This window comes from Halichoerus grypus, chromosome 13 (genome assembly GCF_964656455.1).
Source record: "Halichoerus grypus chromosome 13, mHalGry1.hap1.1, whole genome shotgun sequence".
NCBI lineage: Eukaryota > Metazoa > Chordata > Mammalia > Carnivora > Phocidae > Halichoerus > Halichoerus grypus.
In genome coordinates, this window is record NC_135724.1 from 30,405,654 (window position 1) to 30,421,296 (window position 15,643).

General features: G+C 41.1%; 1 protein-coding gene across 5 annotated transcripts in view; it reads right to left on the bottom strand.

Moving 5' to 3' along the window:
- LOC118536237 (uncharacterized) overlaps positions 1 to 15,643 on the bottom strand; it is a 568,523-nt gene that overhangs the window by 343,088 nt on the left and 209,792 nt on the right. The window lies entirely within an intron of this gene.

Genomic DNA, 15,643 nt, shown 5'->3' on the forward strand with positions numbered 1-15,643 from the left:
ATAGATTTAGCGGGGAGAGATAGAACCGTCATCAGAGAATCACCTCCTCTACATACAAGCAATCCCTGCCCCAAGCTTTGGCATTTTCACAAGCTCCCAAGATGGCACACAGCTAGGAGGCTGCTTCCTGCTGTAGTAAGAGCATCCCGTCCTCACCGACCATGTGTCTTCTCTACCACCCTGGCCGGGCTCCAGACTATTTCCCTCTGTGAGACTTGCTGCTCATGACATAACTGGGTCACACCTCAACCACAATGTGACACTTCTGGGGACCAAGGCAGGTTCCTTCCCTCCCCAACCTATTCACCACTCACTGGGTCAGTTCGTGGTATAGCAAATGACAAGGAGCGCAGTCAAGCAACAGTGATGCTAAGGGGTACCAATGCAGATCCTGATTTCAATCAGCCCTTCAGGTGTCCATGGCCTTCAGATCTGAAGGGTAATTCTCTTCGGCCACTTTTTTTTTTCACGAAATAGTATCACCTCTATGTTATTGTGCAAGTTAGCAGCAATACAGGATAGAACATGACCCCAAGCCTTGCGGACCTGCGTTCTAGCCCTGTGGGAGGGCGAATCAACTGTGTCACGTTGGAGAAGCCACTTATCTCTGCCCCTGTGCTTCCTCATCAGGCAAATAGGATGCCTACTCTGCCTAGTCTGGAAGGAATACCTGACTATCAGAGAAATGAAAGCATTCTCAAAAACTTTAAAACACTAAATAATATTGAATTAAGCCAGGAAGTTGTTCATCCAGAACATTTGTTGAGACTATGGAGAGCTGGCAGGCCTATTTTCTAAGGCAAGTGGGTCAATTGCAGTTGTCACACTTTTCCATCCATGCAAGATATGCTGCCTAATTTAGAAGGAAGTCTGGGATCAGAGAAGTTAAGTTGACTCCACTGAATACTAAATATTCATTGAGAGCCTATCATGCACAATGTGCTGTGCTATATGTTTTAATTTCAGTGATTTGTCCAAGGTCAGAGAGCTGGTTAGTGTAGGGCTAAACTAGCTGCCCTCGCTCCCAGCTATGTTATCCATCATTCTCTTTCATCACATATTCTGGAGCCAACCGTTTTCAATCGGACAAATAACATGGAATTTATCTGCTTTACGTTCACAACTGTTTCATCTGGAGCTCTATAAAAAGGACATGGGTTTTTCCAGAAATATTTCATTGGATTTCTCTTAATTTAGGGAGAGGAAAAAATACATTAGTGACCCCAGGACTTTTCCAAAGAGAGATAAACAATATCTCAGAAACACAACTGGATTCCTAAGAAAAAGCAGCAGAAGCAAGAACAGCATGAGATGCCAACACAATCAACACATAAAAAATTCTACCATTACTGGCAGGCCTGAATTCACTGGCTGTCATCTGAAAAGAAAAGGAAGTCAGACCTGAGGTCCAGCAATATGAACCAAACGATCATCTGCCACTCCAGCCTTAATCACTACTGCTTGTTACTGGATGCTCTCTCTACCTAGCTGCGGCCCTAACCTCAAGGAAATAAAGAATGGAAAAGAAATTTGGCTCTGTCACAGAGTACGTCATGCTGATTTATCAACCTGAGATACAGTTTAATCTGCATAAAAATGGAGTCTTGCAAACTGACTGGGATTAATAGGTTCCAGCTCTAATTCCTTCTGGTGGTCTCATTTAAATAGGCCATTCATCACTGTGACCTCTTTTGGTAATAGCCTTACTGTAATATTTAATTTTACATTAATTCTCTTGTAACTTAGCCAATGCTCATTTGCAGAATAATCACCAAGGAATTAGCTTTGGCCCCCACCCCCACCAACATTCACATGAATACCAAAACAAGACAAGATGGTTGGTTCCCTTACTCTCTAAAATGCACTGTTCAAGAATCATGTGCATTTGGGTAGGGCAGAGCGTAAGGAAAAGGGAACATTAACACAATCTTTACTTGGACTATGAGATAGGACATTTATTTTGAGCCACTTAAGACATAAAATCAGGGGGTGCCTGGGTGGCTCAGTCGTTAAGCGTCTGCCTTCAGCTCAGGTCATGATCCCGGGGTCCTGGGATCGAGCCCCACATCAGGCTCCCTGCTCGGCGGGAAGCCTGCTTCTCCCTCTCTCACTGCCCCCTGCTTGTGTTCCCTCTCTTGCTGTGTCTCTCTCTGTCAAATAAATAAAATAAAATCTTTAAAAAAAAAAAAAAGACATAAAATCAGGAAGATGGAGGAGTAGGAGACCTAAATTTTGTCTGGTCCCAGGAATTCAGCTGGATAGGGATCAAACCATTCTGAACACCTATGAACTCAACAGGAGATTGAAGAAAAGAATAGCAGCAACTCTATGAACAGAAAAGCGACCACTTTTTGTAAGGTAGGATATGCAGAGAAGTGAATCCGAGGTGCTATTCGGGAAGATAGACGGCGGGGAAGGGGGCCTCCGTCAGCCGCTACTGGCAAGTGATAGAGCCGCGGAGCACAAAATCGGAACTTTTAGAAGTCGGCTCCGCTGAGGTACGTCGCTCCAGTGGAAAGCGGAAGGTGAAACCCTCACTGGGACAGTGTAGTCTCAGGACCCTCGGGTCACAGGAAGACCTGGGGTGCCTGAGTGCGGCAGAGCTCCCAGGTATCACAGCGGGGAAGTCCACTGCAGAGATGGAGCCGAGGAGCGGGCTCTCAGCTCAGGGTTGCCATAAACCATGATCCGCGGCAGAGTCGGGCCACTGCTCCTCCAGCAGGGACCCAACAAGTGGCAGATCCGGGGAGACTCCCCTTCCTCTCCTGGGAGGAGCAGCACAGGAGCGCACTGCAGGGATCTGCTGGGTTTAGAGACTCCACACGGGCTCATGTGCCAGAGATATAAACGCTTGGTCACAGGCCAGGTGAGCACGGAGTGCCACCGGAGACGGGGAGACAGGAGTGATTGACTGCTTTTCTCTGGGGCCTCACTGAGGAGTGGGGCCCCGAGTTCTCGGCTCCTCTGGGGCAGAGATTGGGAGGCCGCCATTTTCATTCTCGGCCTCCAAAGAGGTACGGAAAGCTTGCAGGGAACAAAAGCTCCCGAGAGCAAACCTGAGACAATTACTTAGCCCAGACCTGGCAAGTGCGAGGCAATTCCGCCTCCTGCAAAGACATTTGAGAACCATGGCAACAGACCCCTCCCCCAGAAGATCAGCAAGAACCACCAGCCAAGACCCAGTTTACCGAACAATGAGAACGGCAGAATGCCAGCACTGGGGGAATACAGCACAGAGAATTCATGGCTTTTTTACCATGATTCTTTAGTCTTTCAAAGTTAATTTTTTTAATTTTTTCTTTTTTGACTTTTTCCCTTTTTCAACCAATATCCTATCAATCCTTTTTAAAAAAAATCTTTTTTATTTTTCATTTTTAGAGTCATATTCTATCCCTTCATAGTAGTTAACCTTATTTTTGGTATGTGTGTGTGTGTGTATATATATATATATATATATATATACACATACACATATATATACACACACATATATATATATATATGTATATATATATATTTATAAGTTGTTCTCTCTTTAAAAATTTGGGATACAGTTTTTTCTAATAGACCAAAATATACCCTAAATCTCTAGTGTATGGCTTTGTTCTAGTCTCCTGCCTGATCACATTCTTTTTTTTTTTTTAACTTAAATCCTCTTTTCATTTTTCAACCAACTTCTTATCTTATCAATTCCTTTTATGAAATCTTTCATAATTTTCATCTTTACAGTCATATTCCATCCCTTCATCATATTTACCCTTATTTTTGTACATATATGTTTTTCTTTCTTTAAAATTTTAGGAGGCACTTTCTTCTAACAGACCAAAATACGCCCAAAATCTAGTGTGTGGCACTGATCTATGCACCAGCCTGATCATATTTGATCATATTCTGTTTGGTTTTTTTTTTTAATCTTTTTCTTTTTCTTTTTTTTCTTCTTTCCCTTTCTTTTCCCCCAGTTTCAGGTATCTTCTGATTTGTTTAGTATGTATATTTCTGGGGTTGTTATTACCTTGTTAGCATTTTCTTCTCTCATTCATCTATTCTCCTCTGGACAAAATGAAAAGACAGAAAAAAATCACCTCAAAAAAAAAAGAACAAGAGGCAGTACTGACTGCCAGGGACCTAATCAATACGAATATTAGTAAGATGTCGGAACTAGAGTTCACAATGATGATTTTAAAGATACTAGCTGGGCTTGAAAAAAGCATGGAAGATATTAGAGAAACCCTTTCTAGAGAAATAAAAGAACTAAAATCTAAATGCTATTAATGAGGTGCAATCAAAAATGGAGGCTCTAGCTGCTAGGATAAATGAGGCAGAAGAGAGAATCAGTGATATAGAAGACCAAATGATGGAAAATAAAGAAGCTGAGAAAAAGATAAACAACTACTGGATCACGAGGGCAGGATTGGAGAGATGAGTGATACTGTAAGATGAAACAATATTAGAATAATTGGGATCCCAGAAGAAAGAGAGAGGGGCAGAAGGTATATTGGAGCAAATTATAGCAGAAAACTTCCCTGATTTGGGGAAGGAAACAGGCAACAAATCAAGGAGGCACAGAGAACCCCCCTCAAAATCAATAAAAATAGGTCAACACCCTGACTCTAATAGTAAAACATACAAGTCTCAGAGACAAAGAGAAAATCCTGAAAGCAGCTCAGGAGAAGAGGTAATCTACAATTGTAGAAACATTAGATTGGCAACAGACCTATCCACAGAGGCCTGGCAGGCCAGAAAGGACTGGCATGATATATTCAGAGCACTAAACGAGAAAAATATGCAGCCAAAATACTATATCCAGCTAGGCTGTCATTGAAAATAGGAAAGATAAAAAGCTTCCAGGAAAAACAAAAACTGAAAGAATTTGCAAACACGAAAGCAGCCCTACAAGAAATATTGAAAGGGGTCCTAAGCAAAGAGAGAGCCTAAAAGCAGCATAGACCAGAAAGGAACACAGACAATATACAATAACAGTCACCTCACAGGCAATACAATGGCACTAAATTCATATCTTTCAATATTTACACTGAACGTAAATGGGCTAAATGCCCCAATCAAAAGACACAAGGTATCAGATTGGATAAAAAAAACAAGACCCACTGATACGCTGTCTGCAAGAGACTCATTTTAGACCCAAAGGCACCCCCAGATTGAAAGTGAGGGGGTGGAAAACCATTTACCATGCTCATAGACACCAAAAGAAAGCTGGGGTGGCAGTCCTTATATCAGACAAATTAGATTTTAAACCAAAGACTATAATAAGAGCTGAGGAAGGACACTATATCATACTTAAAGGGTCGATCAAACAGGAAGATCTAACAATTGTAAATATCTATGCCCCTAACATGGGAGCAGCCAATTATATAAGGCAATTAATAACAAAAGGAAAGAAACACATCGACAACAATACAGTAATAGCGGGGGACTTTAACACCCCCCTCACTGAAATGGACAGATCATCTAAGCAAAAGATCAACAAGGAAATAAAGACTTTAAATGACACTAGACCAAATGGACTTCACAGATATATTCAGAACATTCCATCCCAAAGCAACAGAATACATATTCTTCTCTAGTGCCCATGGAACATTCCCCAGAATAGATCACATCCTAGGTCACAAATCAGGTCTCAACCTGTACCAAAAGACTGGGATCATTCCCTGCATATTTTTGGACCACAATGCTTTGAAACTAGAACTCAATCACAAGAGGAAAGTCGGAAAGAACTCAAATACATGGAGGCTAAAGAGCATCCTACTAAAGAATGAATGGGTCAACCAGGAAATTAAAGACGAATTTAAAAAATTAATGGAAACAAATGAAAATGAAAACACAATTCTTCAAAATCTTTAGGATGCAGCAAAGGCAGTCCTAAGAGGAAAGTATATAGCAATACATGCCTTTCTCAAGAAACAAGAAAGGTCTCAAATACAAAACCTAACCCTACACCTAAAAGGAGCTGGAGAAAGAACACCAAATAAAGCCTAAACCCAGCAGAAGAAGAGAAATAATAAAGATCAGAGCAGAAATCAATGAAATAGAAACCAAAAGAACAGTAGAACAGATCAACGAAACTAGGAGCTGGGTCTTAGAAAGAATGAACAAGACTGATAAACCCCTGGCCAGACTTATCAAAAAGAAAAGAGAAATGACCCAAATAAATAAAATCATGAATGAAAGAAGAGAGATCACAATCAACACCAAAGAAATACAAACAATTATAAGAACATATTATGAGCAACTATATGCCAGCAAATTAGATAATCTGGAAGAAATGGATGCATTCCTAGACATTATCAACTACCAAAACTGAACCAGGAAGAAATAGAAAACCTGAACAGACCTATAACCACTAGGGAAATTGAAGCAGTCATCAAAAATCTCCCAAAAAACAAAAGCCCAGGGCCAGATGGCTTCCCAGCGGAATTCTACCAAACATTTAAAGAATTAATACCTATTCTTCTGAAACTGTTCCAGAAAATTGAAATGGAAGGAAAACTTCCAAACTCGTTTTATGAAGCCACCATTACCTTGATCCCAAAACCAGACAAAGACCCCATCAAAAAGGAGAATTACAGACCAATATCCTTGATGAACATGGATGCAAAAATTCTCACCAAAATACTAGCCAATAGGATCCAACAGTACATTAAAAGGATTAAGCACCACGATCAAGTGGGATTTATCCCTGGGCTGCAAGGTTGGTTCAACATCCACAAATCAATCAATGTGATAAAATACATTAATAAAAGAAAGAACAAGAACCATATGATCCTTTTTTTTTTTTTTTTTTTTTTTGCAGAAAAAGCATTTGACAAAGTACAGCATCCTTTCTTGATCAAAACTCTTCAGAGTATAGGGATACAGGGTACATACCTCAGTATCATAAAAGCCATCTATGAAAAACCCACAGCGAATATCATTCTTAATGGGGAAAAACTGAGAGCTTTCCCCCTAAGGTCAGGAACACGGCAGGGATGTGCACTATCACCACTGCTATTCAACATAGTATTAGAAGTCCTAGCCACAGCAATCAGACAACAAAAAGAAATAAAAGGCAACCGAATCGTCAAAGAAGAAGTCAAACTCTCACTCTTTGCAGAAGATATAAAACTTTATGTGGAAAACCCAAAAGACTCCACCCCAAAACTGCTAGAACTCATACAGGAATTCAGTAAAGTGGCAGGATATAAAATCAATGCACAGAAATCAGTGGCATTCCTATACACCAACAACAGGACAGAAGAAAAAGAAATGAAGGAGTCGATCCCATTTACAATTGCACCCAAAACCATAAGATACCTAGGAATAAATCTAACCAAAGAGGCAAAGGATCTGTACTCAGAAAACTATAAAATACTCATGAAAGAAATTGAGGAAGACACAAAGAAATGGAAAAACATTCCATGCTCATGGATTGGAAGAACAAATATTGTGAAGATGTCAGTGTTACCTAGAGCAATCTACACATTTAATGCCATCACTATCAAAATACCATCCACTTTTTTCAAAGAAATGGAACAAATAATCCTAAAATTTGTACGGAACCAGAAAAGACCCCGAATAGCCAGAGCAATGTTGAAAAAGAAAAGCAAAGCTGGTGGCATCACAATTCCGGACTTCCACCTCTATTACAAAGCTGTAATCATCAAGACAGCATGGTACTGGCACAAAAACAGACACATAGATCAATGGAACAGAATAGAGAGCCCAGAAACGGACCCTCAACTCTATGGTCAACTAATCTTTGACAAAGCAGGAAAGAATGTCCAGTGGAAAAAAAGACAGTCTCTTCAACAAATGGTGTTGGGATAATTGGACAGCCACATGCAGAAGAATGAAACTGGACCATTTCCTTACACCACACACAAAAATAGACTCAACATTGTTGAAAGACCTCAATGTGAGACAGGAGTCCATCAAAATCCTAAAGGAGAACACAGGCAGCAACCTCTTTGACCTCAGCTGCAGCAACTTCTTCCTAGAAACATCAACAAAGGCAAGGAAAGCAAGGGTAAAAATGAACTATTGGGACTTCATCAAGATCAAAAGCTTTTGCAAAGCAAAAGAAACAGTCAACAAAACCAAAAGACAACCGACAGAATGGGAAAAGATATTTGCAAATGACATATCAGATAAAGGGCTAGTATCCAAAATCTATAAAGAACTTATCAAACTCAACACCCAAAGAACAAATGATCCAATCAAGAAATGGGTAGAAGACATGAACAGACATTTTTCCAAAGAAGACATCCAAACGGCCAACAGACACATGAAAAAGTGTTCAACATCGCTCAGCATCAGGGAAATCCAAATCAAAACCTAAATGAGATAACACCTCACACCAGTCAGAACGGCTAGAATTAACAAGTCAGGAAATGACAGATGTTGGCGGGGATGCGGAGAAAAGGGAACCCTCCTACACTGTTGGTGGGAATGCAAGCTGGTGCAGCCACTCTGCAAAACAGTATGGAGGTTCCTCAAAAAGTTGAAGATAGAGCTACCATATGACCGAGCAATTGCACTACTGGGTATTTACCCCAAAGATACAAATGTAGGGATCCGAAGGGGTATGTGCACCCCAATGTTTATAGCAGCAATGTCTACAATAGCCAAACTATGGATAGAGCCAAGATGTCCACTGACAGATGCATGGATAAAGAAGAAGTGGTATATATATACAACGGAATATTATTCAGCCATCAAAAGGAATGAAAGTTTGCTATTTGCAATGACGTGGATGGAACTGGAGGGTATTATGCTGAGTGAAATAAGTCAATCAGAGAAAGACATGTATCATATGATCTCACTGATATGAGGAATTCTTAATCTCAGGAACAAACTGACAGTTGCTGGAGTGGTAGGGGGTGGGAGGGATGATGTGGCCAGGTGATAGACATTGGGGAGGGTATGTGCTATGGTGAGCACTGTGAATTGTGTAAGACTGTTGACTCACAGACCTGTACCTCTGAAACAAATAATACATTGTATGTTAAAAAAAAAAGAGGATAGCAGGAGGGGAAGAATGAAGGGGGGGAAATCGGAGGGGGAGACGAACCATGAGAGACTCTGGACTCTGAGAAACAAACTGAGGGTTCTAGATGGGAGGTGGTGGGGGGGATGGGTTAGCCTGGCGATGGGTATTAAAGAGGGCAAGTACTGAATGGAGCACTGGGTGTTATACACAAACAACGAATCATGGAACACTATATCAAAAACTAATGATGTAATGTATGGTGATTAACATAATAAAATTTAAAAAAAAATTTAAAAAAAGACATAAAACCAGGTACAAGAACTCAAGTTATCAGGTCAATTTGCACATACTAGTTGACGTTTACTTGTGTTAGGGTCTGGAAAATGGGGTCTATGTTACTATTGCTTCTTAGTCAGAACATCCCTGGCCGTGAGGGACATTATGAATTGTAACAAATTCAGTCTGAATGAATTCAACATAACGTATTTATGGAGGAAGTATTATGTATCCTCTGTACGTGACAAAGCTAAAATACAGTTGTCCTCAGGAGACTTACCAAGGACAGTTCATGTCACATCTGAGCCATGGAGAAATTATAACCAATGTTCCTACCTCCTTGGCCAGGGCTGGGATGCAAGCCTTCTTTGGCCACTTCACAGCTCTCTCTAGCAGTCAGCAGTACACCGAAGGGACACAGGCAGATGCCCAAGAATCAGGGGTGTATGTGTCTTCACACATAGTTCCACGGACAGTCAGAAAAACCAGAGTGCTGTGTCTGGCAAACACAGAGAAATCAGCATGAAACTGACCTTCCAGGCAAGACTAATCCAGGGACAGATAAGACTTTTCTCTCCCATTCCTGCTAGACAGATCTTGGAGGGTACTGCTAATTGACACCTAAAGGTTACCATAAGGTTCTGGATCTGCTAAATGAGCTAAAGTGTCAGTGGTGTTGTGGGCAGGCAGCAGCTGTAAGATGATATCAGGGTTTGTTTCAGATAGAAAGGATGCTCAACATTGTTCTGCAAGGTGTTATTTTCCCTCTTCCGGTAGCTACATCTTTTTAGGTAATAGGCACATGATTAATAATGGAATTACTTTCCTATTTTAGAATTTAGAGTTACATTAAAGATGAATCCAACTCTAGATGAGACAAAATTGCCCGTTAAAAACAAGTAAGTTGCTCACAAGTTGCAGGTAGAAGAGGTGGGTGCTGACAGGGCCCAGGCCGGTATGCACATCTCTGGACTCCTGGCCCACTGCCCATTTCACCTCCCATGCCCCCATCTGCCACCTCAACCGTCTCTCACTATGAGTGGCCATTCGGGCCAGAGCTCAGTTAAGGAGTGAACTCGCTGGGCAGCTGCTTGAGAGCCAATTTATACAGTGAATTAAAACAAGTTCCTCCTCACCTTCACTACTTCAATAAAATCATTTTGAGAAGACACCAAATTACTAGCCTAGCAAGGATATCTGTACCTTTTCATCTAGCCCTGACACAGACTTACGTAAGAGAAAGTTACTACTTATAACACAGTAGCCAGACTTAACAGAGGAATCTTTCCCTGACCAGCAAGCTATGGCATGCCATGCTGAGATGCCTAAAAACAAAACAAAACAAACAAAACAAAACAAAATCAAGGGAGGAGTCTGATAAAGTTGAAATTGACTTCTTTTCTAAATAATTGTTTAACATAATTTTCTTTCTTCTCGTTGTCTCTCTCCAACAGCTTTTCCACGTTCTAACTCAGCTAATGATCTTATTTCACTTGGAGTAGGGGTGCGGGAAATGGAGCAATCAGAATAGAACTTCCACAAATGCCCACCATGAAATCTGCATGCCTGCCTACATGGGCACACACGTGCTCTACCTCCACGAATCCCTGAACAGACTGCCCATGCTCCTGTTTTAGGCCAGTTCAGATGCTGTCTGTCTGCCTGTCTCTCTCTCTCTCTCTCTCTGACACACACACACACACACACACACACACCATCTGTAGTTAAAGAGGAGTTTGGGAAATATCGGGTTAACCAATGTCAAATAATTATCTTTGTCTTTTCTGTGGGAGTGGACCTGCCACTACACAGTGTGTTCTCCGGGACGGTACCACACCAGCCTATGAAGACATGTGTGGGATCTCCTAACATGCTGATCGACTATCCTTTTTATACTTCACTCCTAGCAATGGTGTCTCCTTCTCAATATCCTGGGCATTTGTACTTACTATGAGGCCCTCCATGTACTCTCATGGTCCTTTGGAACTGGCCCTAGCCTTCTGCCAAGAATAGGAGTCCTGCTGACAACACCAATTGGTCTGGCTAAGTCCATGCTAAATGCCCCTCAAAGTCCCTGATACTCACCATTTATCCATGGGGAGTTTCTCTGAATGTCTGCTGTTAGGACTCTTGACTAAGCTTGGTCCAGAGTACTTTTGCCTCATTTTGGCAAATGCCAACGATTCAGCTTACAAATTTAAGGTATCAAGTGCAAAAAGAATTGAGTGAAAGACTGAGGCTTTCTTAACAGACTCTACCCATTTCTATTATTAGAAAATCAGCTCAAATATGCACCCTGTTAATAAATGGTAGATATTCTTTTCCCATATATGGGAGTGTGCTCATTAATCACCCCAGACAGTTGGAAAAGATACTATCAACTGCAGCTTTCAGCTCTGACAGGAAGATTCTATGAACTGACAGTTTTCTGGGACAACCAACCGATTGCACATTATCAGCTACATTTTCAACTTGGGGATTTAATGGTCCTAAAACTGAATCTCATGCCCCAGGTAGCTCTCTCTACTCTAGTCTATACGACTTCATAAATATGCACATGAAAACATAAACGATAATATTTATAAAGGAAAGACCTGTATACAAAAGGTCCAAGTTTAAAATTAGATCAATAGCCTTGCCTTTGAACATAAAAACAAAACAAAAAAACAAAACTAGGACACAAATAGCCACTTCGTTTGTAGCTTATGGACAGAAAGGACAGAGGGGAGGGGGACTCCAAACAGGAATCAAATGTGTACAGACTCTCACGGCAGAGACCAGAGATGCGTATGCACATCAGGAAAAATACGGTTGGACAAGTTGGATGGGGTTGGATTATTAGAGGCCTGGGAATTTCAACTCTAATTTCCTTTTCTTTTTGTCCTTAAAAACTCCTTTTGCTCAGAAAATACATTCCGTCACCATACACAGCATTTTATCCCCAGCCTGAGCTCTTTTGCAAGCCCAACATGCTTGCTGCCATCCCCTCACATCTGTAACATTTAACTTTAATGCCTCTGCCCCTGAGGGGGGAGGGGCGGAACACATTTTGGCCTGAAGAACTAGCCACTTGGCAGCGTATCAGCCAGTGACCTTTCCTATTGACACTGTCTGCAGGGCAGCTCTGCCACATGGACAGGAATACATTCCTTCCTGAGCCGAGCCTCCGATGGGGGCTGGGAAAGGGCATTCCCATTCCGATTAAGAAAAAAGATTCTCCCTTGCAAGGGGGTCAGAAACACAAAAACAGACCCAGACAGTGGGTCCTCCCCACAGAGAAAGCTCCAAGGGCTGCCGCATCTGTTGCGGCCCTACTTGGGAGTGAGACACTAGGTTTGTGATGAGATTTCTCCCCACATCACACCTGGAGTCTGGGGGAATGCACTTCATCTCAACCCTGCAGATACCTGTTTTCAGAGCTCGGAGACCAACCACCTACGGTTAAAGGGAAATCCAGAAAAGTTCTTTGTCCTGCAACCCTATTCACAACAGACTGCCATAACTTAAGCTTTAAATTAAAAACTGGGGCTACTGCTTATTTGTGGGCGGCTTTGGGTGGAATGTTATTTGGCAAATATATAATGAGGTGTAAGATTTAAAGATGCTGTAGATCAGAAAACTTTCAACATTTTAAGCTGCATTTTTTTTTTTAAATAAAACTCCAAGGAACCTCCATACAAAATACAAACAAAAGAACTGTAACATCTCCGGTTAAAGGGGTTAAGGACGAAAGGGCTGTAACTCCCTCCTTCCCCCAAAGCGGCTCCAAGGCAGATGAGTACAGCACTGGACCTCTAAGAATGACTGAAAAATGCTGCCCTGTGTAGAGGGGTTACTCTAAACCTAAGTTTCCATCATCAAGACAAAAGGGCCAGTTCTTGGTGGAGACAAATAGGGACGTGAATTATCCAAAAGACCTTTCTATTCAGCTTTCCCAGCACCATTTATTGAAGAGGTATCATTTTCAAATTGAGTATTCTTGGCTCCCTTGTCAAATATTAGTTGACTGTATATGTGAGGGTTTACTTCTGTGCTCTCAATTCTGTTCCACTGATTTGTGTGTCTGCTTTTGATGTGGGAAACAAAGGCAAAAGAAAAATGAAATTTCCTTGCTACTTCCAGCCCACTGACAAGTCCTTGAAATAGGCAGAGTGACATTCCTCTAGGAACTCAGCTGCCTCCATGTTAATACTTCGCTAAGGGCAAAAGGCAGTATTAGCCTGATCCCCAGGATCCTGTAAGTCTACTTTAACATATAAAAATTCCTTTGGAAACATCCTTTATCTCTAAACCCCCCGAGATACATGTTGGCAATCATCCCCCAAGTATACGGCCCACCGATATACATCTGAAGGGTCTCATGACTAAGGTTTATTAGATGGTAATAAATGTCCTTTTCCCAACAATAGCTAGCTCCCTCAAGGTCCTGGAAACCTTGCTTCCAAAATTCCTTAGAGACTTAGGTTATCCCTAACCCCCTCCTGACTTGAAAGGATATAATGGGCCACTCTTCATGACCCCATTTCAGCTCTTTCTGCCCATGGGTCCTGTCCCTGTGCCTTAATAAAGCCACCTTTTTGCACCAAAGACGTCTCAAGAATTCTTTCTGCTTTCTGTCAGCTTCAAACCCTGACTTTTACGCCAATATCATACTGTTTTGATTACGGCAGCCTTGTAATCTAGTTTAAAATTGCTCTGGCTACCTGGGATCTGCTCTGGTTTCATACATTTTTTAGGTTTTTTTTTTTTCCTATTTCTGTGAAAAGTGACATTGGAATTTTTACAGGGATTGTAAAAATCTATAGAGGGCGTGTCAATTACATCTCAGTGAAGTTGGGAAAAAAATAAATGTTGGTATTGAAAAGTACTTTGCAATGCATTCAGTGATTTTTGAAAGAACACTATATCTCTAGTTGAGAGCTTGCATTTTTATACTTCATAGCTGTTACAAGTAATTTAACCTCCCAAAGTTATTTGGGGCTTATTAATCCTTATGGTCTCATTGTGAGGATTAAATGGGACAGCATAAGAAAAATACTTGGAACAGTACTTAGCCTGGATCCATCCCCCAACCCCCTACTGTGCTCCCAGCCCAGCTGATGGTTTTCAGTGAGTTTAGAATGCTGAGGGGGAGGAGTACATATGTAAACAACCAAGAACATTTGTGTTTTTAGTGCTAAAACTGAAACATACATAAAGTGTTGCGGAAACACTAAGGAGCAAACAAGTATATACACTTGTATCACAGAAGAGGCTTCAAACTGCAGAGGGCACCTGAGTAAGTCTTGGAAGGATGAGTTCACATTCATTCCACAGAGAAAGGAGGCAAGTGGATGTTTGAAGCAGGATGAAGACTGAGCAAAAGCAGAGAGGCAAGCAAGTATATCAGGACTCAGTGCAACCACAGCACAGGGGATGGGGCCCTGAGGAACCCCGGGTCTTGCCTATCCGTGCGTCCTCTGAGTCAGCACCAGCTTTGATGCAGAGCTGACTAGTACCTGAAGATAAGGCTGAAACAATAGTTCTAATCAGTTTTCATTTGCCTGTACACCTTGGTGAGGGGTCTAGACTTTATTCTACACATAGGAGGAACCACTGAATGCTTTTAAATCATAGCAGCATGATTAGAACGTGATTTTACAAAAATAATCCTGATTTTTCTCAGGAAGACCAGTAGAATTCAAACACTAAAGTCAAGGAGATAAAGGAAAATACTTTATGTAGTCCAGCAAATGATGATAATGTCTTCATAGTTAGCATTCATCTTAATATGCGTCAGGGACATTTCAAAACATATTATTGCACTGTCTCATCTACTCATCACAATATAATGGAAAAGACACTGCAATCATCTCCATTTTAGAAGCAACTCAAAGCACTGAGAAGTTAAGCAATTTACCAAGATCCAGTACTACTTCACAGTGACATCTAATTATGAATAGGAGATCTGACTGATGACAAAGACAAAAATCAGAATGTTTCTAGCTTGAACCAGAAGGTAGATCACAATGTTATTAGGTGAAAGAAAACATTTAGGGAATGAGTAGAGGTGCTGAAAAAAAAAAAAGGAGGGGGGAGATGTTAAGAAAACAGATGGCTAGGACATTGGGGATGAGAGCCCTACATTTAATAACAAACTGCTTCAGCTTTTTTACAATGTTAATTTCCTTATATAGGCAATAAGGAGTCATAATTTATATTTATATAGAGAGAGCGAGAAATAGATATACATATATACTCATATACATATATACAATAGACAGAACTGGATAGATTTGAATTTAGATTTATGTCTAGTTGAACTCTGAATGGTTAGTTTATTACCACACTTGGTGTCTTCTGGATCTTTCAGAATTTTATATCTAACTAGCAGAGGTGGATGAG